A 22,556-nucleotide genomic window follows, 5' to 3' on the forward strand; every position below is an offset into this window, starting at 1 on the left:
GTGGCTGATAGCTGTTCTTTCCCTCCAGCGGGGAGCTGGTATGGATGGAGGAGGGGTGAGTGGTCCATGGGCACAGCCTAGTTCTCCTTCCAGTGCTTGGGTTGGAACAGTGGGCCTTCTGGGCCCTCGGGCTCTCTATTTTGATATGTCTTACAGCCGGGAGGCATGAAGGTTTGTCTAGGCCACAGATTTCTGGCAGGTTTCAAAAGCAGGGCAGTGTTGAGGGTCCTCTCTGGTTTGGGCTTATTTTGAGGTAGGGATTAAAATGCATGTTCATTGAGCACATCTGCCTTAGACAGTGTGCTTTGCCTATATCTCTTGTCTGTGCCACTGTGGCTGGTGATGATGGCTTTGGACCTGGAAATTGGATCTGCTGACCCTGCAGAGCTGCCTTGTTTTATTTTGCTTGACCACTCCCCGGTGTACCCTAGGTTCAGGAGAGAGTGTTTCATTCTGATTCTGCCACTGACTACTGAGTGACTGTGGGTGGCTTCCGTTCTTTGCGTTAGTCTCAGGATCATATCTATATACTGTCGGGGCAGGGAGTGGGGGAAGGTGGGGTCGGAGTAAATGAGTTGTTTTCACACCATCCAGCAGGAAAATCCCCTTTCCAAATGAACCTCAAAGAATCTCAATGTACAAAATAGCCAGAGGGGTTGCAGTGCTGTTGAAGCTGGGGTAGGTGTGAGGGACTCTAACTAGCTGATTCTTCAGCCCCCCCAGCAGCCTCCAGATAATGACAGGGAACCCTTCCGTGGCTCTGCACAAGATGATTTGCAAACCACCAGCATGGGGTGTGTCAAAACCCTTTTACAGCTGGGAGGTTCTGTGGCTCTGACAGGGTGAGGGCAGAATGAGCCAAGCCAATTAAGTTATACTGATTGGGAAATTGTGAAATAATATGCAAATGTCATTGTGGGTTATTAGTAAGGCCCAACTGTGGTGCCCAGGTTTGTGATGTTGTCTTTCCAGAATCCTCTGGGTTTTATTTTTGACTAGATTGGAGGTACCTCTGTACCCCAAGGGACTCTGTGCATGTGTGTGTGTGCACACATGCCTGTGTGTGTGCACGGCTGTGTGTATGTGCGGCTGTGTGTGTGCATGCCTGTGTGTGTACGTGTGTGTGTGTGTGTGTCTAGGGAGCAGGGGTTATGGGGATGAGGCAGGATGGAGCCAGCTGGGGCAGGTAGAGTAAATGCCAAGCAGAGCTGGGAGCCTGTTGCTCTGGGGGTGGTGGGGGTAAGGGGTGGCTTTAGCTCTAGTTAAAAGGAATGATTTGGTTTTTTCCTGCCAGCACATGGGCCCTCTGGTCAGGAAGCACTGGGAACAAGGAATCCTCTGTCCACAGCCACAGCCTAGCCAGGATAGAGGAGGTGGATTAGGAGTTCCCAGGAGGGGGCCTGCTGGTGTTTCCCTGACATTTGGGCAAATGGGTAGGAAGAGGGGGAACTAAGTGTGTATGTGTGCATGTGGTGTGTGAGGGGGCGTGTGGGCATGGTACAGGGAGGTGGAAGTTGGCTCACATTTATTCTCCAAGTTCCTCAAGCTTCTGGAAGCCCCCTAAGGAGCCAGGTTCAGAAGTAGGCAGCTCTGTAGGGGTTAGAGCCAAGAAAGATGAGACTCTAGGTATTAAGCACCATCGGTTTACTGGAGGAGACAGAAAATGTGAGAAGCAATAGATTTTCACAGGGAACCTGAAACACTGGGAATCATGTGCATGTCCAGAACTGGGTCTCATTTCTCTTCTGAACAATGCGGATGGACACATCAGCCCTGGCTCCTTAGTGCTCTTCTGATAGTCAGTTAGAATAGCGTATTTCCAATCATTTGGGGTAGCAGAATCCCAATACATAGTTTTTGTAGCAAAACTGTTGTGGTTGAATTAGTGGCAGTTTACCCAGAATCTTGCTGCCCTCCTTACAGCCCTTGTTCCGTGAGTATTTTGAGAGGTGCAGATTCCCTCTGTAGATTCTCAAGGCTCCAGGAAGCAATGTTTAAAGACCACTGGATCAGGATGATTCTTGAGAACATGCTTTGTAGACAGTCCCTTGCAGCCCAGATGATAGAGATTATGCCAGACTGTCCAGCAGCAATTATAATACTTCCTTCTGTCCTGCCCTGCCCACACCTAAGCCTAAGGTAAGCCTACACCTTACACAGATCAGGGCCTGTACAATTAGGCATGGTTTTTCATAAATAAAGTGACAAAAACTCAACTCAAAGTGGGTTAAACCAGAAAAGGACTCTAACAAATCCTGGAGCAGTTCATGGAATTGAAGGATGAGGAGTCAAGTGGACTCTCCATCTCTCTCTTACCACTGCTGTGTCTCCTTCCTGCTCTTATTAGGAACTATCTGTCCAGCTTAGCAACCCAAACAGAAAAAAGGAACTATTTTTTCTTTTAGGATCTATGTATCAATCCAAGGGAAGGACTTTAACTGGGACAGTCATTGTTGCTTGGGGATAGGGACATTCTGAGTGGCCATGCCTTGGTCATTTGTCTACTATCTATGTAGCTAATGAGGGGGCTGGGCTGTAACCAGAAGGGGAGTGAAGCCTGCCGGGCACACAGAGCCATGAGAGTACCCTAGGATATTAGTGGAGTCCTGGGTTATAAGACAGTGAACAGTTCATAGGCCCGCAAGGGGCTCTAACTCTTCTCTTCAGTGATCGTAATGCAAATATCAATGATGATAATAACAGGTCATATTTATTGAATTACTCTCCCCGTGCTGAGTATGTTCTATTGCCTTATAGGTATTATTTAATTTAATCCTCACTAAATTGTACCCATCCATGTCTCTTAGGTGGGTACTGTTACCATCCCGATTGTATGGATGGGGAACCGAGGCACAGTTAATGAGAGGCCGAGGTCACATGCTGAATGAGAAGAGGCCAGGAGCCCATTTCTACGACCACATTTGTTGCCTCTGGTCAGCAGTTCGAGTGGCCATCCCATATCTGCTGGCATGCTGCTCTGCAACGTGGAGCTCGTGACCTGCAGAGGCAGCCCCTCCCAGGTTCCACTGTTCAGCCTGGGGGAAAGGGCTTCCGTATGCTCTTTGCAGATCTGCCTCCGTAGAAATCCATGTATCCATCCATCCATCCAGCTCGTGGCTCTGTGGCAGATGTACAGAACAATCATCTGCGAGCCTCCTGAAAGGTCAGTGGAGCAAAAAAGTTCCATTATTAAGCTCTTGCTTGGTGCTAGACTCTGTGCTGAATCCGTAGTGTGCGTTATTTCATTTAATTGCAACAACAACCCTATGGGGTAGGTACTATTATTGCGCCCATTTTCCAGAAAAGACTGAGGCACAGACAGATAAGTGACTTTCCCACGGGCAGATGTCTAATAAATGGCAAAACCTGGTGTTTGAGTTCAGGCCTGCCTAGCTCCAAAGCCTGTGCTAGGAGCCAATACCATCATCTGTGTCCCCCAGAGAGGAAATACACCTGTGGAGGTGTGGCTGTGATGTAGTCAACAGTACAAATTGCCACTGGTGAGGGACAGGAAAGGTACACCTGATGCTCAGAGGGAGAGTTCAGGGGAAGGGGAGCAGCCTGGGCATGGCAGTCAAAATGTGCTTCCTGGAAGAGGGGACATTTTACCTAGGCCTTGAGGGGTTGGATGTGGCTGGGAAGTCTCTCCGGGAGGAGGGAGCTGCCAGAGGAGAGGCATGGATGGGTGAAGCAGGAGCAGTTCAGTTTGACCAGAGCTAGAGCGAGGGGAGGAGGGTGGCCAGCTGTCTTTCAGGCTTCAGAGAGGGAGCCCTCCCCCTTCCATACTCTTCTTTTCAGAGACATGAAGAGGTTTGATTATCTCCAGCTGTGCACAGGAGCTCAGTACCTTTACCTTCTCTCCTACTTGGGCACTAACAGGTGTTCATCCTTTGTTCACTCCCTCCTGGTGGCAGAGGGTGGGGAAGGTGCCCACTGTACTCCACTGCCCAGGGCTCAGCCTCTCCTCCAAACAGCACAGAGCTCAAGGAAGCAGGATGGCTTCTATCAGCCTCAGCAGATGGTGGGATTGCCCATCTCATCCCCAGGCAGCAGGCTAGAGCCCGCACCTCCAACCTACAGAGCAGCCCCGTTCCTCCTGCCCATGCTCAGCTAGTCTCCTCCCCCTTGGCAGAAAGCAGGTAGTGCCCAGTGCCCTCAGAGCCTGGGCTCTGTCCTGGAAGTGCCCTCAGATTTTTCTTCAAGCAACTAACAACTGGGGAAAGAGTGTGTTGTTGGCTCTGGGAGCCTCCTTGGTTTCAAAGGTTGGAAGAATGGCAGTCACATTTATCCAGCTGGACTCTGTGCATCACCCTCGTTACACATGAGGAAGCTGAGGTTCGGTGAAAGTGCAGTTGTCACATGAAGGTGTCTCTGCCATTGTCTCCTGTAGGAGGGGAGAAAGTGTGGGAGACTCAGCAGGAGAACAGCCTCCTCCCCCCATCCCTCCTGCCTCCCCATTGCTTACTCTGCCTACCCTAGAGGCTCCCCAGCCTCCATCCCATCCCGTGTGGATACAGATCCTTCCCCTGTGGCTTGCTGCCTGAGAGCTAGAGGGGTTGTCTCTGGGGGGCCCAGGCTTCGCAAGTATTGTCCAGACAAGACCCAGATGTCCAGCATTCCTTCTGTGACCCTTGTTTTCTCTGGGATCTCTGGATTTTTCCAACCCTTCTTGGAGGGCTTCCAGCATTTCTATGGAGGGAAAAGAGGTAGGGAAGGGCAGAGGAGTTCTTTCATTGGAGGGTTTTTCATCCTCCCAGCCCTTACCACCTGGCTCACCCTGGACTAGAATCAAAGTCCCTTATATTTTTCCTACAAAGGGCTTTTCATCTCATCAGATTATTTCCCCCGTAATCCTGAGAGGTAAGGTATCAAAGGTATAATTATCCCTTTTGTGGGAGGGTTAGTGGAGGCTCAGAGAAGTTAAGTGACTTCTCCAAGGCCACACAACTAATGAGAGGCAGAGTGGGGCTAGAAGAGAGAAGCCAATGTCTGGGAATCCTGATCTCTCATTGCCCAGTGCCGATGGCTGTTAGGACAGCTGCTGACACTCCATCTTTGGTTCAGCCTGGTATGTGGGGGTTATGACTCCAGTTCAAGCCTTCCAAGCTTCCTAAGGCCTGTGGAATAAAGTTCTACTCATCAGTTCTGGATCTGAGAGCTCACCAACCAGTCTTAACCTACTGCTCTGGCCAGTCTTGGCTGACCTAACAGGCTGGCCTTTTTCTTCCCACAAGGTGGATGAGATTTGCCATTTGTTGGGGAGGACCCCCCACTCTGTGGGATGTTGGAAGCATGTGTTTCAGCCTGCTGCTCAGGGAGGGGATGGGGAAACTGAGGCCAGGGTCAGCACAATGGTTGCATTCAGGACAGCTAGTGAGGGAAGTGGGGGTAAGGGGAAAAGCTTGGACTGGGTGGATGTGTTGGGCCCCTTTCCCAGCAAACCCACAACTTTGTTTCACCAAGTGAAACACAGCATCCACTAAATGTTTACTTACTGCTCTATTTCTGCCCCCAGAGAAATTTGTGCTAGGGGCGCCCTGGGCTTTCCTAGAAAAGTGCTGTCTGGCCCAAACCAAGGAGAGCCCTGGGTTCCTAAGGAACACTGGGGGCTGCAGCTCAGTACTTGGTAAGAATAACTGGGATTCTGCAATTGGATAGTGGTGATAGCTGCACAACTCTGTGAATAGAGTTGGGGGGTGGCAGGGAGCAGAGGCTCTGAGACTGGCCTCATGGGCCTCACAGGAGCCGTGTTGGCCTCTAGAACTTGTTGCTGACCAAGGTTAGTTTCTCATTTTGTGCCTGGGGAAACGAAGACTCAGACTAGGACAGCACTTGGTGTAGGGATAGCATTTTAAAATTAGAGTAGCAGGGGCACCTGGGTGGCTCAGTGGCTGAGCGTCTGCCTTTGGCTCAGGTCGTGATCCCGGGGTCCTGGGATCGAGTCCCGCATCGGGCTCCCCGCAGGGAGCCTGCTTCTCCCTCTGCCTGTGTCTCTGCCTCTCTCTGTGTGTCTCTCATGAATAAATAAATAAAATCTTAAACAAACAAAACTAGAATATCATATGCTGCTTTCATCCTATGTGTGTTCCTGAGAAGGTCTCAGGAAAGATCTGAACAAATGACCCGGGCACATCCCTTTCTCAGTTTCCCTGTCAGGATCCTTTCTCTACAGTCCTTTGTATTTTTGGTATTCGGTAGCCAATGAGTTAAGTCGTGTGGTTGCCAAGTTTTCCTGGGGGCTCATTTGCCTCATTTGTCAAACAGAGACAACAAAATTAGCCGGTCCTATCTACCTTCAGGGTTACTGCTACAAAGGTCAGTGACGTGACCACATCCCTTCGGGGCCATGGCAGGCTTTGGCAGATGGGGAGTCGCTTTTACAAGGGTGACGTGCTCTCACACAGGCAGTGGAATGGGATGAAGCCGAAAGGAGCTCGAGCTCCAGACTCAGACACACTTGAGGGCAGACCCCCGCGCTGCCACCTCCTGTGTGAATTCGAATGATATGCTTCATTTCTCTAGGCTTCAGTCTTATCATCTGTAAAATGGAAACAGCAATGGTGCTTGCTTAGGAGGTCACGGAACTCAGACGAGAGCATGCAGGCCATGTGGATAGCACCAAGCCTGGCACACAGTTGAGTGCTTCATAGCTGGTGGGTGTTACTGTGTCCTTGATAACTATAGTGATGCTGGTAGTTGCCATTTAGAGATTGGGATTCTGTGGGGCCAGGGAGGCTGGTGATGGCAGTGTTATTGTTACTAATAATCTATTGTTTTGGCACTTTACAGTTTACAAAGCACGTTCACATCCACCACTTGTATGTAGCCTTCAGAGCACTTCTGAGTGGAGGCAGGAAGGCAGTGGCCATCTTCGTTTGACAAACGCAGTCGTGGGTCTTACAGAGCAAGTGGCTTGCCACAACTTCAGCTTGGCTCTCCAGGGAGCCCAGCTCCTGGCCAGAGGTGTAGGGAGTTCAGCCTTTGGGCCTGGCAGCCCTGACAGGGAAGTGGAGTGGGGGGGTGGTGGTGGCAATTATTACTCACCCTGATGGTTGTGCCAGAACTTTTGTAGAATGGGTGACTGATGGAATAAATGACAGAGGGACAGGCTCAGGGGCCTTGTCAAGTCACAGAAACATACATACACAGGCCTTGAGGTGCCGTGGTGTGAGTGGTGTACAACTTGTTTCTCACCTTTGGGCCTAGGATTTCTAGAGCTCTGTGCCAACAGCGTCCCTGCCTTTTCTGTATGGCCTGTCTGCATCCTGAGCCCTGAAAAGCCAGATTCATCCTTTCTCTCGACCATGTCCTGCTCCCCCCACCCCCACCCCGGTGCTTGGGCCTCAAGGTAGGTGATACCTCCAATCATCCCTCCAATGAGTCTTGATTTAATCACCTAGTTGTCACTGAGTTCCTGCCAGACCCTGCACGTGCCAGGGTGCAGAGGTGAGCACAGCAGACAAACGCATGTTCGGTGTTGAACAGCAGACTTCTTACCAGTCTCTGGCAGCTCCTAAGGGGTGGTGAGCATGTGGGGTGCATGATTTTGAATTTGGAAAAACGCCTCTGCTGTGGGAGGTGGCCTGGGCTGGGAGTCGGTTCTAGTTAGTGGTTCCTCCTCTGCTGTGCCTTGCTGTGTGACCTTAGAGCTGTCCCTGCCTCTCTCTGGGACTTTTCTTCCCTAGCTACCAAAGGAGGGGATTAGTTGAGATTTGAGAATAGTCTCTGACATTTTGGAGCACCTGCCTGGCTCATGTGTCCCATGCTCACAGGAGCCTAGGCTGATGCCAGGATCGCTTTCTGCCCTAGCGTTGGTTCCTGGATCTTGCAGGCCTCAGGAATGGTTTCTGAATGGGTCTCTGAGCACCTGGAAAAAGTTGGTAGCATCAGCTCCCACTCAGTTTGACCTGAGAATTTGCTCATTGTCCTGTGGGCCTAGCCTCCCCAGCAAGGCAGCCCCTGACACAGAGGCCAGCCCTGACTAGTAGGGGCTGGGCACGCTGTTGGGTGTGCACTCTTAGGCTTTCCTTTGGGCAGAAGGAAGTGTGAGATGGGGTGAGAGAAAACCTCAAAGTCTCCTGAAACCACGGAGCTGACCTAGCACCTCCACAGGAAGGCTGGTGAAACTAAAGCCCGAGAAAGACAGGTTTTCCTGGGTCTACACTGGGCATCACAGAACTATGTGAGAACACAGCTGTCCTGATCCCCAGTCCCCATGGTCGCATCCTGGACTCAGCTAGATTTGGGTCATTGCCTTTGGGGAGGACAAAGGGTAGAGCCTGTGTGTACCTGGCAAGTCATAGGGTGGCAGGACTCCATCTTGGTAGCTGCGATATCACTTTTATCACATTTCCCTGCCTCCTGCTGTGTTTCTCAGATAAATTCCAGGACCTCTTCCCTGGTGGCACTGACAACTGACATGTTGAGTTTCCAGAGGAGGAAGGGAAACAGAGGGCAGTCCTCGTGCCTGTTGGGGATAGGAGGCCTGGTGAGTCCTGGCTGTGCCTGATGCTAGGTGACAGAGTGCTTCAGCTGTGAGCACCCATCCTGGCCCTGGAGCAGTGCCCGTGTGGCCCAGCTGGCAGACTGAGGAGGAGTCTGTCCTCATCCTCCCTGCCCCCCCCCATCTTGGTGTCTGTAGCCTACCCACCCAAAGCCCTGAAGCTCTGGGCTCTGCCACTTGGCCCTGGCATGGGGACTGGTTTGGCAGGTTTTGCCACACCCATGAGCTGTGGGAAATGTGGGAGCTCGGGCAGGGCACAAGCCAGAGGAGGCTGAGCTGCCCTGTTCTTGACCCCCCACTGTCCCCTCTGTCCTCTTTCCCACCTTTCTCAGGGACACGCATGAGGAGCTGGAAAGCAGAAGCTTGGAACTCCTCCTCAGCATGTGACCATGGGCCAATCCCTTACTGGACCTCAGTGTCTCCATCTGTACAATGGGGCTTTGGGCTCTTCAATCCTCATGTAGCCACATACTATGATTCCCTTTAAAGCTCTGCTCTACCGTTTTGTCTCCATCCCTGGGCAAGTTAGAGTACACCCGACTCCTCAGGTTCTGAACGGGTAAGATGAGGGCCATGACCCTTGCTTGCTTCCTGGGAGTGGTGATGGGATCAGCTAACATCCTCACAAGTATCCAGGCTCCATTAGAAGGGCTTTCTGGTCTGCGCTTGTCTGGCTTAAGCAGAAAGAGAGGTACCTAGAGGTGGAGCTGGTTCAAGCCCCCTTCCCCTTATTCTGAGCCTGGAATTGCCTGAGAACCAGGCTTTCTGAGCGGCTCCATGATAAGGTGGGGAGAACAAGAACTCAGGGCGAAGCCTCAGCATTTGCTGCCTCTGCTTCCTCCTGACCTTCAGATCAACTTAGGGTCTGGTTCAGGGGGAAAGAGCAGGCCCTCTGCCTTCCACCACCACAGCCCCACTGTATGACACCAGGCAAATTCATCTTGCTGGACTGCATCTGACAGTAAAAAGTATCTAGATCATATGTCCTCAGAAAATTCAAATTCTGACAATGTATATAGATCAGAAGAAGGAATAGAAGCTAAAGAGGACATTTCCAGCCTGGGATAGGGTGGAGAGAGAAGGAAAGGGAATTCACATTTATTGAACCAGCACAATGCCAGTTACTTTGCATAAGTTACATGCATTATTTATATTCCCCAGTCTCCTTTCCAAGTGGCAGCCAAAGTGATGTTTGTAAAACACAAATCAGACCTTGTCACTCAGTGTCTTTCCCCTGCTCTTAGAATAAACTCAGCTCCTTACCATGGCCTGCAGGGCCCTGAATAAGCTGGTCCCTGCCTCCCCCTCTAGTCATGTAGGTCCCCACTGCTCATTTAGTTCAGCTGCAGGAGTCTTCTCTCTGTTTAACAAATTCTTCCCTACCTCAGGACCTTTATACCTGCTTTTCCTTCTGCTTAGAATTCTCTTTCCATGGCTCTTGGCAGCCTTAGGTCCTTCTCCTTTACAAGTCAGCTTTCTTAGACACCTCTCTCCCCTGCCCCCCTGTACTACTCTCTGCCTTTGCCTCTTGGCTCCTCCTTACACTGAGCACAATTTGTAACCATTTGTCTTTTATTTTCAATGTCATGTTCACTCTTAACTCTGCATTATATAGCACATAGTAGATATTCAGGAAGGATTTGTTGGATGAGTGAATGAATGAGTTGTAGAGACACAAGAGTGCTAGTTGAGCACCTGGCTTACTGCATGGCCCTTAGTAGGTGCTCAATAAATAGCAGGCTTTAGTATGAACCAACATGCTGAATGAAGGTGAATACCCCCCAGTGTGTTGTGGCTAGAGCACATATGCATGTGGGCAAGGTTGAGAAGATGAACTGGTACCAGGTCCTGGCGGTCCCTGATGCTAGGCCGAGTTTAGACTTCCTAAAAGACGTTGCAGGGAGTCCTTGCTGGGTCATTAAGTGTAACTAGAGAGCTATACTTCTGCCGTGTGAGCTCAGACACTGGGTGTGCTTGCAGAGCTCATGCTGTGTGGTGGTGGCAGGGAGTGCTGGGTTGGGGGCATACTCAGGGACCAGGCTGGGGCCTCTCTGGAAGCACTCTCTGAGGCAAACTATTCCCAAAGGCCCATATGGAAGCAGAAGCAGTGCTGTTGGGAACATGCTGTGGTTTTTGATTCAACATTGCTCATCATTGTACTGTCCCTGGGGCGGGGGGTGCCTGGGGTGTCAGATGCTTGGATTTCTATCCTGGCTCCTCCTTTTATCAACCATGTGACTTCTTCCTTGCCCATCCACACATCTCATTTTGTTTCTCCAGATGTAAACAGGCTGCATTCAGAGCCCACCTCCTAAGGCCTTAGGGACAGAAATGAAGTAGTGAATGCATAGGGCTTAGCACGTACTGAGCACTCAGTAAAGAGAGAGGTTATCTTCAGTCTGCAGTGGGGGCTTCAGAAAGGGTATTTGAGGTAGCAGGAATCACCAGCGCACAGAAAAAGGTGCAGAGACATGAAATAGGAGGGTGCCCCGGAGGGCCTGGAATTCACTGTCCCTGTTGGGATGTCAGGAGAGGAAAGTGGAGCTGAGGCGGGCCCCGCCCCTGAGCATTTGTATATTGGGCCAGGAGCTGGAATTTTATCTGGGGGACCATGAGAGCCACTGCAGGGTGTCAGGTTGGGAATGAAGTGATCTGATTTCTGGCAGTGGGAGGAGGGGTTGAAGGGGCAAGGCCGGAGGCCGGAGACCAGTGGACGGGCTGTGGCAGGCACTGAGAAACTCAGGCAAGTAGCCCTGGAGACAAGGGGCCGGACCAGGGGACAGGGCCTGATGGAGGTGGGGGTGGGAGGTGAGGGAAGGCTGCCCCGTCCTGGATGGCTGCAGGGTTTCTCCATAGGGTGACTGAGGGATTACAGAGCTGAAAGCATGGCGAACCTGTGTTTTTTTTTTTGTTTTTTTTTTTTTTTTTCTGTGTGGGTTTTGATGTCAATACTTTGACTTTTTTGGACTTGTGAAACTTCCTGAGAAATTTCTTTTTTCCTTCTGACTCTGTATGGGAAATGTTTCTGAAATCTCTGAGTGAGTGACCCCTCCCTTAGTGACAAGAGAGCTTGCTCAAACACTGTATACACTTCCTCCCTGTGGGGCTAGGGCCTGGGTGAGGGATGGGGCGGCTGGGCCTGTAGGTGACCAAGGCTGGGGATATTTGGAAGCTCTTTTCCAGGGCTCATCACTTTTCTTGTGATTTTCTTCATTTTCTTCAAAGTAGGTGGAAAGAGACAATTCCAGTTAGTGGGACAGGTTGTGTATTCCAGGTCCCTTGACCAGGGCTAGGTGACCTTTCAAAAGGTAAGCTCTGACTTGTTACCTCTCCCCATTATTTTTTTTGGTGAGTGAGGACTGGGGGCTGTCATTCCAGAGAACTATAGGTCTTAGGTCTTGCACTTTATAGATGGGGAAATTGAGACCCAGGAGAAGGCAGAGGAGACCTGCTTGGGTCCAGTTGTGAATTAATGTCAGAGCTGGGCCTGGGCCAGGTGCCTGCTCCAGGCTGTTCTGTGGCTTTGCAGCTGGCACTGCCTCTCAGAGGAGAGTGTGGGCCATGAACTGACGCACATGCACATAGGCACCCCCTATCCCAGCTCGGAGGCACACACCTGGTGGCAGTAGAAAGGTAGAAAGTCACGACTGGGCAAGACTCAACTACCGTCTGAAGTCCCCAACTCAGAAGCCTATCCGTCTCCACCCTTCCAATCTGAGCTGGGCCTAGAGACGCCACTGGAGATTGGGGGTAAGAACAGAACAGTTGGGTTGACTCCTTCCTTAATGAGAAAAGGAGAGGGGAACCTTATCTGGATGGGGTGGAAAGCAGTCCACATCCCTACTCCAGCTGATAGCTGTGTTGAGAGGCCTTTGTCTGCGTTGCCATGGGAACCAAAGTTTCTGCCTCCTTCCAGGGCTGTGATTGGTTCCTGGTTGGAGCTTCAGCTTTGGTGAATGGAAGGGCCTTCCTCCTGCCTCCACTTTCATGGGGTGAGAAACCAGAGCAAGCTGGGGTTCCCATGGAAGCACCACATAGGTTTCTGTGCTCTGCTCGCTCAGCTGTAGAGGTGATGGGTCCTCTTGTTCATTCGCTCATTCATGTATCCCAGGGAGCGTCTGCTCCAGGCTCTTCATTCTTTAGGTCCTAGAAAGCTAAGGCAAGAGTCAGAAGATCTGCATCTGAATCCTAGCACGCCACAGACTCACTCTTGGCCTTAGATGGGCCCCTTCCCCTCCCTGGGCCTCTGTTTCCCTACCTGTAAAAACAAAGGCATTGGGCTGAACCTCTGGTCCTTCCCATTCTGAATTCTCTGACCACGCAGCCCACAAACTCTTCTTTTTGACCTTTTGTCCTCCCATCTAGCCCCTGACGATGCCGCCTCTTGTGGGTGCTCATATTAGACACGTGTCAGAATAAGGGAGTTGCAAATAGCTCTTCACATTGTTGTGTTTTGTTTGTTTTCCTTCCTAGGAACTTTGTGTTCTCTCAACCTTCTCCTTAGAGGTCCCAAATCCTTCAGCGCCTCCTGTGTTGCTCCTTCCACCTGGACTCAGGCTCAGGGTAATAGGTTAGGGATAGCCAGTGATGGATACCCCATCTCTTCTCAGGGAGCGGCTGGGCAGTGTGCAGAACAGGGCAGGCTGGGTGGGCAGGGCCATCGGGAGAGCCCTGGAGCTCAGTAGTCCTGGGTTCTGGGCCTGCCTCAGCCACGTGTTGGCTATGTGACCTTGGCAGGGCTGCCCAGCTTCAGTTTTGGCATCTGTGGCACATGAATCATAATGCCACCTCAGGGAGTTGTTACAGACATTGAACAAAATCACATGTCTGCCATACAGGACGCACCAAGACCCCTTCCCCTGTTTCTCCCTTGAAAATGGCAGGGAGCCGGGGCAGGTCAGGATTGGAGGGCTTGAAGTGGCAGGACCTGTGGTGCCACATGGCAGACCACAGAAGCTGCTCATTCCTGGCAGTGCCAAAAAGCAGGAAGAAAAAAGTGTTGCCTGGGGCGGGTGATGTCTGAGTGGGGGAGGCCATGTGTCAGAGCTAATGTTTGAATAACACTTTTAAGATCCTCCAGGGACCTCAAATGAGGATTTTTCAGATGAGCTGAAATCAGAGCAAAGTAAAGAGGCTGAGCTCACTAGCAGGAAAGGGGGTGGCCTAATTGATACTGGCCTTGTCTTGGCCCAGCCATGCTCATTACCACAGGCTGCCTGGGAGGATGGCCCATACATTTGGGCTGTGGGCAGAAGGCAGGGATGCCAGTTGCCTTAGAATGGGGGTGTAATGGGGGACATCTGGTAGTGACTCAGCCCTCCTCCTTGTTGGCTCACTAGATTGAGGGTCAGAGGTGGCTTCTTAGGTCATTGGCCCTCAGATCCTGGTTTAGCTGTTAGCTCTGTAACCCAGCCTCCCTCCACCTCTGGGCTCTAGAAGCAGCAACCCAGACTTGGCCACTGCCTGCCATGCATGTGGAGGGAGGCAGGGATGGCACAGTGAAGCCAGATGTGAATTGCTGGGGGACCTTCCCTTCTGTGCTCTGGTTGACCTGAGGTCCATGATGAAGTAGGTGGAGAGAGGGAGGAATGGGGTTTTCAAGAGAAGGAAGCAAGCTGGTGGGGTATGTGTGGGGGTGGGAAGATGTGTGAACAGGTATGTGACTCAGGTATGCTTCTGTGTCTGCTTATATCCAGGAAGCAACAGATGAGTCAGAGAAGCTGAGGAAGGTCCCAAGGAGCAAATATGTATATGTGTGATGTGTGTGTGTGTGTGTGTGTGTGTGTGTGAGAGAGAGAGAGAGAGAGAGAGAGAGATGTGGGTTCCTGTAGAAACACTGTTGGTAGAATTGGTGAGTGGTTACGGATCAGGAAAATCCTGACCAGATTCTTCTATGTGAGGCCTCCTCTGCTCTGCTTGGCTAGGATGGGAGTGGATGGCCATGGGTTTGGCACACCATTGCTTCTCTTGGTGCTTGATTTGCTTTGGAAATGCTGCCCCTGAGGACGCTGGTCATGGTAGGAGCACTCAGAGACACCTCAGTGAGGAGCGTAGGGGGATCAGTGACAAGAGCCTTCTTGGCTCCTGGCTTGTGTTGTGAATGCAGTTGGGGGCAGGGAGGCCAGCATTGGGCATCGGCGCCTCCCAGGCCATGCTGACCCCAGGAATCCCCTCTCCTTCACTTTCTTCCATCTCCACAACACCACACCCTTCTTTCCAGCTTTGCCACTGTCTATCTGGCCAGCTCTTGTTCTCCTGTCCTCCCTTTTTCTCCTCAGTGTCTCAGGTGTGGGTTCCTCAGGGCTTCATCATGATTACTGTTTTCTTTTCTTTTTTTAAAAAGATTTTAAAAATTTATTTATTCATGAGAGACACAGAGAGAGAAGCAGAGACACAGGCAGAAGGAGAAGCAGAATCCCTGTGGGGAGCCTGATGTGGGACTCGATCCCAGGACCCCAGGATCATGACCTGAGCCAAAGGCAGCACTCAACCACTGAGCCACCCAGGTGCCCCTACTATTGTTTTTTTTTTTTTTTTAAATAAGACTTTCTTTTTTAAATAATGAAAGTAACAACACGGAGATGTTTAAAAACAAGAAGAGGGAAAAAATGATGCCTTAGTATGGTCGGGAGTCTGGTGTGTTTCCTTCCCACTTTTTCCCTTTGCCCTTTTCTTAGGTAGCCATAGTCCTCCCTGGGGCATCTTTGGGGCTGTTCTGCAAGTTTCACATAGTGGTATATGCAAAGCAGCCTTCTGTGTCATTCCAGAGAGTTCCATCAGATACAAAATCAATTCACCCTTTTTCCTGTTACCGGTCATTCAGATTGTTTCCAGTCTTTGCTCTTATGAATCACACACTGCAATGAGCATTGCATGAAGTGCTTGTTCTGTATTTTAGATGATGCCTGTTAGGGTGGGATGCCAGGGAGGGAATCCAAGATCAAGTGCTGTGGATACCATGTAGGCTCTCAGTAAATCTTGCCCAGCTGCTGGGCCACTTTAAAGCCCAACTTCCAGATTGGAAAGGCAGGCTGGCTTTGACCCCCTCAGGTCTGTAGAACCTGTTCCTTGTGTGGAGGGGCTGCTCCAGACCATCCTCTGTCTACCCTTGTTCACACTAAGAGGGAGCCAGGGTAGGGCTGTGGAGTGAGACAGCCTAGGTTCAAACCAGGCTCCCCTCTGCAGCTGCTTGAGTCCATCTCCTCAGCCATAAAATGGGCATGATGAGAGTGACTATCTCACAAGGTGTGATGACAATGGTGAGGTTCAGAAAGAGGAAGCCACCTAGTGACTTGGGCCAAGCTGAGGCCAGAACCCAGGCTTGCCAGCCTACCCCTGGGGATGATCTGGTTTATGGAGGCCGATGTCTCTATGTTGGAGAATGTGTTAGAGGGGCCGAGCCCCTGGAGTGGAGCTGTAAGGTGGGACCTTACCCTTTCCTTCCAGAACTATTTCCCTTTATCTCCTCTTCTGGGGTGCTGTTTCCCCAAAGATATTTCTCTGGGTAAGAGTTTGGGGCCCCTGTACAAGCCTAATCTCTAGAGGTGCATTCAGGGTACATGTTGGCCCCAAGAATGCTCCTGGCTGGCCCTTGGGGAGAGAGTTTCATCAAGGGCTTCAATCCTGGAGGCAAAGGTGGGCTCCAAGTGTCACTCCTTAGGTGGCTATATTAGTTTGTTTCCTACTGCTGTTGTAACAAATTGACACATGCTTAGTGTCTTAAAATAACCCAGATTTATTACTTTATAGTCTTGGAGGTCAGAAGTCTGGATTGAGCTTCATGGGGCTAAAGTCAAGGTGTTGACGGCTACACTCCTTCTGGAGGCTCTAGGGCAGACCATGTACCTGGACCTTTCCCACTTCTAGAGGCCACACATTCCTTGGCTCATGGTTCCATCCAGCAATGGCATTACTCCAAACTCTGGTTCCATCATCACACCTCCTTCTATAACATTTAGTCCCCTGCTTCCCTCTTTCACTTATAAGGACCTTATGATTGATATAATTGGGACCACTTGGATAATTCAGGATAATATAAATTCAAATTCTTAACCTAATCACATGTGCAAAGTCCCTTCTGCCATTCAAGGTAACATACAGATTCTAGGGATTAGAACATGGACCTCGTTGGGGGGCCATTATTCTGTCTATCACAGTGACCAATGAATACCAGGAGTCTCTCTGGATTGGTGGACCCCCACGTACTGTTGGAACTGGACCACCAGCCTCTATGATGGAGGAAGAGCCAGGGGAACCCAGGCCTAATTATGCTGTGGTTGGAGAGAGGCATAAGAGACCATATCACCAGATCCTCTGTGATGGAGGGCTCTGAGGGAAGGCAGCCTACCCTGTGATGCTGTGACAGAAGTGTTCCATGAGGCAAACATGGAATGTAGCCCCTGCCTTCAGGGCTAGGATTGGTGAGGAACTACCACAGGAAGCCAAGTAGCCCTGTTCATCTGTCGCCATCACTGCTGTGTGTATATGTGTTTGTGTGTATGTTCACTCATCTGTGCCTCTGCAGCAATACTCATGGGAAGGGCCAAGGAACAACTCTTCAAAAAGGCCCTTTCTTTTCTGGTTCTCAGCAAATTAATTACACAAGTGACTAATTTTATCCCTAATCCCATAATTACTTTATTATGTAGCTGATGAGAGGGCCCCGAGCTGTGCCTATGGTGCTACTTTGGCGGCTGGCCCAGCTGGCCTTGTCTGCCAGCATGGAGCTCCACCCTACTTCTGACCTGTGTCCACCATGATGGCAAGGTTGCTCAGTTCTGTGGTCTCTTCCCCCCAGATCCACACACAGGCACAGCTGCCTGGACAGTAAGAGCTCATGATAATAGAATTAAGTCAGTAAGGGACACCTGGGTGGCTGAGCAGTTAAGCGTCTGCCTTCGGCAGGGCATGATCCTGGAGTCTGGGATTGAATCCCACATTGGGCCCCCTCCAAGGAGCCTGCTTCTCCCTCTGCCTAAGTCTCTGCCTCTCTCTTTCTGTCTCTCATGAATAAATAAATAAATAATCTTTAAAAAAATTTTAAGTCAGTAAGAGTCAAGAGATCTGGGTTCTAGTTTAACTCATTAACTTGCTCCATGACCTTGAGCAAGTCATTTCCCTCTGACTCTTAACTCTGTTGCCTGTAAAATGGGGCCCTTGCCAGTTTTAATACCCCATGATTGCATGAGAGAAGCTGAGAAAGCTTGAGCTTTGAGACTGAGGTACCTTTGGCTACCTGTTGGCGGCATGCTCTGATCTTGGCATTAGAGATAATAGTACCAGCAATAGACATTGTTTATTGAGTGCTTACAGCATAGAAAGCACTGTACCAGGTCCTTTATATTTTTCTCATTCTGTCCTCATGACTATGTGAGGCAGGCTTTACAGAAGGGGAAACTGAAACAGTGATTGGTAGAGTGGCTCACCCTCTGGGAAATGCTATAACCTACCCTCTTAGCTGCTGATTTCTACCATGTTCTTTTTTTTTATTTTTTTATTTTATTTTATTTTATTTTATTTTATTTTATTTTATTTTATTTTATTTTATTTTATTTTATTTTATTTTATTTTATTTATTTATGATAGTCACACAGAGAGAGAGAGAGAGAGGCAGAGACATAGGCAGAGGGAGAAGCAGGCTCCATGTACCGGGAGCCCGACGCAGGATTCGATCCGGGGTCTCCAGGATCACGCCCTGGGCCAAAGGCAGGCGCCAAACCGCTGCGCCACCCAGGGATCCCTACCATGTTCTATATAAACAAATGAAGGGCCATTCAACAGATGTGGTGGAGCTGGGATTTGAATGCAGTTTGCCTGTCCCCGGAGTTCTTGCCTTTCCCATAAGGCCAACCTCCCAGAGTTCGGCTTATAGGGACTATAAGTTAGGCAAGAGTGACTAAACCTCTTGAAAGTTGAATATGTAGACTTGTGTTCAACATGACAAAGTGTAGGAATGGCAAAATAAACCAGAATGACCAGGGAGTTAGATGGCCCAGTGTTGTGTTCTAGCTTTGCCCACTGGTTCACAGTGTGACCCCCAATAGATCCCCACTTATCTCCAGCCTTGGTGTTTGATCTGTGTGACGAGGGGTGGAATTAGAGGGTCTCTGAAGGCCTTCCTGGTGTTGCAGGTCACCTCATCCCAGAAGGTGCTGAGGGGCAGGGGTCAGCCCATGGTGGAGGCCAGTAGGTAGGTAACTTGGCAGCCCTGCTTGTTTCTATTATGGTCACTCCATGAGTATGGAGGCTACTTAGACCATGTCCCACTGAGCATCTGCAGAACAACTTACTTAGGCCATGGAGTTGAAACCAGAGCATGGAGGAGGTCATTTCCAGGATGTTCCTGCTGCTCCTGCAAGGTTACTGCCCTGCCTGAGGTCTTAGCACTCTCAGGGATCTGGGTCTGGCCTATGCCTTGCTCCAAAGACTGCACTCGACTCAGCCAGGGACAAGCAGTGGTGGCAAGTTGGCCTGTGGGGGCCTGTAGGGGAGTACCTAGAAGGCTAAGCATAATGAATAATAAAAGCTACTTTATGTTTTCACTGTGCACAATGCACTTTTCTCACAGTATGATATTCATTTAATTCTCTTAAAACTATATGATAAAGGTGCTATGTTCATTCCCACTCAACAGCTGAGGAAATGGACACCCAGAAGGTTAAGAAATTTTCTCCAGATCAAACAGCTAGTGAGGGATAGTGTGGATTTGGGATTCTGACTCTAGAGCGCATGGTCTTGGCCTTTTGTACTAATCTCCCAGGGGCTGAAGAAATAAGCAGGAGTTAGGAGTTAGCTGGTTTTTGAATCCCTACTGTCTGCTTACCATCTGTGTTTCCTGGGGCAAGTTACTTTATCTATCTGAATTTTCATTTCTTTCTCCATAAAATGGGGACATGAATACCTGCCAGTCAGGATGAATTTAAACATTACTAAGATGATGATGCGGGACAGTGTCTAGCATGGTGGTGGTCAGTAAAGTCCTTTCCCCATTTGCCCCCCTCTCTCCTTTCTACTTCCCTCAACATGCCTGAGCATCCTGCCACCCTGGAGTGCTCCCCACACATGGCTCGTACCTCAGGGCCTTTTCACATGCTGCTCTGCTGCTTTGCTGTCTCTACCTGTTATTCCTTTCTTCACTTCCTTCTGGGCTTCCATCCTTCCCTTTTTCCCCGATGATTCCAGGCAGCGGGGAGGAGTGGGGCCAGATTCTCTTATAGGCCTGTTCTTAGTGATTATGAGAACAGCCCCTGTTTGGGGGCAGAATTCAGGGTAGGAAGCAGGCCCTGAGCACCCTGGAAGTGCATGCCCTTGCTGGAAAGTCCTCCATTTGTGCTCCATGGCTTTGGAAGAGTGTGCATGTGGAGTGTGTTTCTCCTCTTTGGATCACCCCGTTTCTGCATACTTTTCCAGTTCTTCCTATCTCTTCAGCTTTGTCTCTTAGTCTCTTACTCTGTTTTTGGGTTTTATGCCTGGTACTTTCTTTTTTTAATTATTATTATTTTTTTACTGTGGTAAAATACACATAACATAAATTTATTATCTTAACTATTTTTAAGTGTACAGTTCAGCTGCATTGAGTACATTCATGTTGTTGGGCAACCATCACCACATCCATCTCCAGAACTTCTTCCTTGCAAAACTGAAACTCTGTACTCATTAAACAGCAACTCTCCAGCCCCTGGTAACCAGCACTTCACTTTCTGCCTCTGTGAATTTGACTACTGTATGCATCTCCTATAAATGGAATCAAACAGTATGTGTCTCTTTGTGTCTGGTTTATTTATTTAACTGAGCATAATGTCTCGAAGGTCCATCCACGTTCTTGCATGTGTCAGGATTTCCTTCCTTTTTCAGACTGAATAATATTCCATCATATGTGTATGACACATTTTGTTTATCCATTCATCTGTTGTTGGATTCTTGTGTTGCTTCTACTTCTTGGTGGTTGTGAATAACGCTGCTATGAGCACAGATGTACAAGTATCTCTTCAAGACCATGCTTGCAAATCTTTTGGGTATATCCCAGAATTGCTGGATCATGTGGTTAACGCTTTTTTTTTTTTTAAGATTGATTTATTTATTTGAAAGAGAGAGAGAGTGCATGCACGGGGGGGGGGGTGCGGGGAGGAAGAATTGAGAGAGAGAGAGGCAGAAGCAGAGGAAGAGAGAGAATCTCAAGCAAGCTCCGTGCTCAGTGTGGGGCCCAAAATAGGGCTGGATCTCATGACCCTGAGATCATGACCTGAGCTGAAATCAAGAGTCAGATGCTTAACCCACTGAGCCACCCAGGCGCCCCTGGTTAGCAGTTTTTTAAGCCACTATTTATTGTGTGCTTACACACTTGACCTGTATTGCCTTATTCAATCCTTATGTCTGCTCTGTATCGTAGTAGAATTGTCCTCCATTTGCAGCTGAGGAATGAAGGCTCAGAGAGGTGAAGACATCTCCCAGATAGGAAGCCTTGGAGCCGGATTCGGTGATGCCCTGCTGCCAGAGTCTGTACTGCCATTATGCTGTACTGCCTCCCAGTGGCCGCCCTCTCCCCACCTGTCACACTTCCTGCCTCTGTTGAGTAGTTTCTCTCATTCACACTCCCTTGGTCACTCTCCTGCCTTGTGTGTGTTTCACTCTCTCCGGAGACTTGATTAAAGGCCCTCTGACTGCTGGGGAGTTTTTTTGAGCTGGGGACCTACAGAGAGAGGCCCGTACTTTGCTTTTTAATCATTGTTCTCTGGATTTACACTCACCTCTCTCCCAGCGGCCTTCGGGATCTCAGCCAGCATACAGCTCATGAACCCCCAGGAGACTGCCCAATGGGGTCAGCTCTGGGTGCAGGGGCACCACAGCCTCCAGAGAGGCAGCGAAGGAAGGCGGAGGGCCCAGCCCCCCAGACTGGGATTCTCCTGGCTCGCTGGTTTCCTAGCAACAATGCAGAGGCAGAAAATTGTATAGAAAGATGGAGAAAGAGAGGCTTCTAAGTGGGTTCCAGTATGCTTGCCTTTTCCTGACCTTCAAAACTGTCAGAGCAAAATATTTCTAAGTTTGGATGATTTTACGGGTTTTCTAAGTTCAAGCCAGACTTAGAATTCACACGCTCATCAGTCATCTTTCTGTTGTCCTTTCTTCTTGATTTTAACTTTATTATGGAAAATTTCAAACAGGCAGAAAAGTGGGGAGAATAGTATAGTGAACCTCTATGAACCCATTGCTCAGTTTTGGTAATTATCAGTACATAGTCATAGCCCAACTATCAATGAACGTGGGAGGCAAAACTTCTTCATTCACAGTACCACCTCAGTAGACCATTAATAGTAGCTACGTGGTTTTAGACAAGTTACATCTCAGTTTCCTCATCTGTAGAATGGGACTACTAGGTCCTGCTTCTCAGAGATCGTTTAGAGCATCGAGTAAAGATAAAGTAGCTGCTTTGTTGCTAGTACTTTAATTATTGCTATTTTTTTTTTATAAAAAAAGGATTTTATTTATTTGAGAGAAAGAGCATGTGTGCGGGAAAGGGGCAGAGAGGGAGGGAGAAGGACAAGCAAACTACATGCTGAGCATAGAGTCCAATGTGGGGCTCACTCTCACCACTCTGAGATCAAGACCTGAGCTGAAATCAGTCTGACGCTTAACTGACTGAGCCACCCAAATGTCTCTATTTTGATATTTTTAATATTAATTCTCTGGTGGGAAGATTCCACGTACGTACTTTAAAAATACAAAAGTGAACTGGAATTGACTAGAATTTAAGGCCGAGGATCCCACTTCTTTTTTATGTCCCAGTCAGCAGATAGAAGCTCATGAAAAGAACAGTGCAACCAAAGCCAGTGCCCCAAATGTGGAGCTGGGAGCAGGCCTAGAGTGGGGGCCACGCAGATCAATTCCATCTCCTCCCCCCACCCTCCCCCCAGCCACACAGGGATGCCATAACCCCTGTGAGAGGAGTTGCCAGCTGCTGCCTGCTCAGTGAGACAGGCCTGAGCTGGAGAGCCCAGAGGTTGAGAGAGTGCAAGGCACAACATCTTGTTGCTAGGAGACCTGAGGAGGCAGCAAG

General features: G+C 49.6%; 1 protein-coding gene and 2 long non-coding RNA genes across 7 annotated transcripts in view; 2 read left to right on the plus strand and 1 right to left on the minus strand.

Moving 5' to 3' along the window:
- EPB41L1 (erythrocyte membrane protein band 4.1 like 1) overlaps positions 1 to 22,556 on the plus strand; it is a 143,818-nt gene that overhangs the window by 35,577 nt on the left and 85,685 nt on the right. The window lies entirely within an intron of this gene.
- On the minus strand, positions 1,686 to 21,400 carry LOC119865664. 2 transcript variants are annotated; one of them, XR_005377803.1, is made up of 3 exons: positions 21,250 to 21,400; positions 12,310 to 12,657; positions 1,686 to 4,384 (listed from the first exon to the last, which is right to left on the minus strand). It is a non-coding gene; the product is annotated as an uncharacterized LOC119865664 (long non-coding RNA). The 2 variants fall into 2 exon arrangements; XR_005377802.1 differs by lacking the exon at positions 21,250 to 21,400 and adding an exon at positions 12,762 to 13,253.
- LOC111092208 lies at positions 12,423 to 20,367 on the plus strand. Of its 2 annotated transcripts, none has more exons than XR_005377804.1 (3): positions 12,423 to 12,495; positions 12,977 to 13,066; positions 20,059 to 20,367. It is a non-coding gene; the product is annotated as an uncharacterized LOC111092208 (long non-coding RNA). The 2 variants fall into 2 exon arrangements; XR_005377805.1 differs by having other exon boundaries at positions 12,444 to 12,572.

Source organism: Canis lupus, chromosome 24 (assembly GCF_011100685.1).
Source record: "Canis lupus familiaris isolate Mischka breed German Shepherd chromosome 24, alternate assembly UU_Cfam_GSD_1.0, whole genome shotgun sequence".
Taxonomy (NCBI): Eukaryota; Metazoa; Chordata; class Mammalia; order Carnivora; family Canidae; genus Canis; species Canis lupus.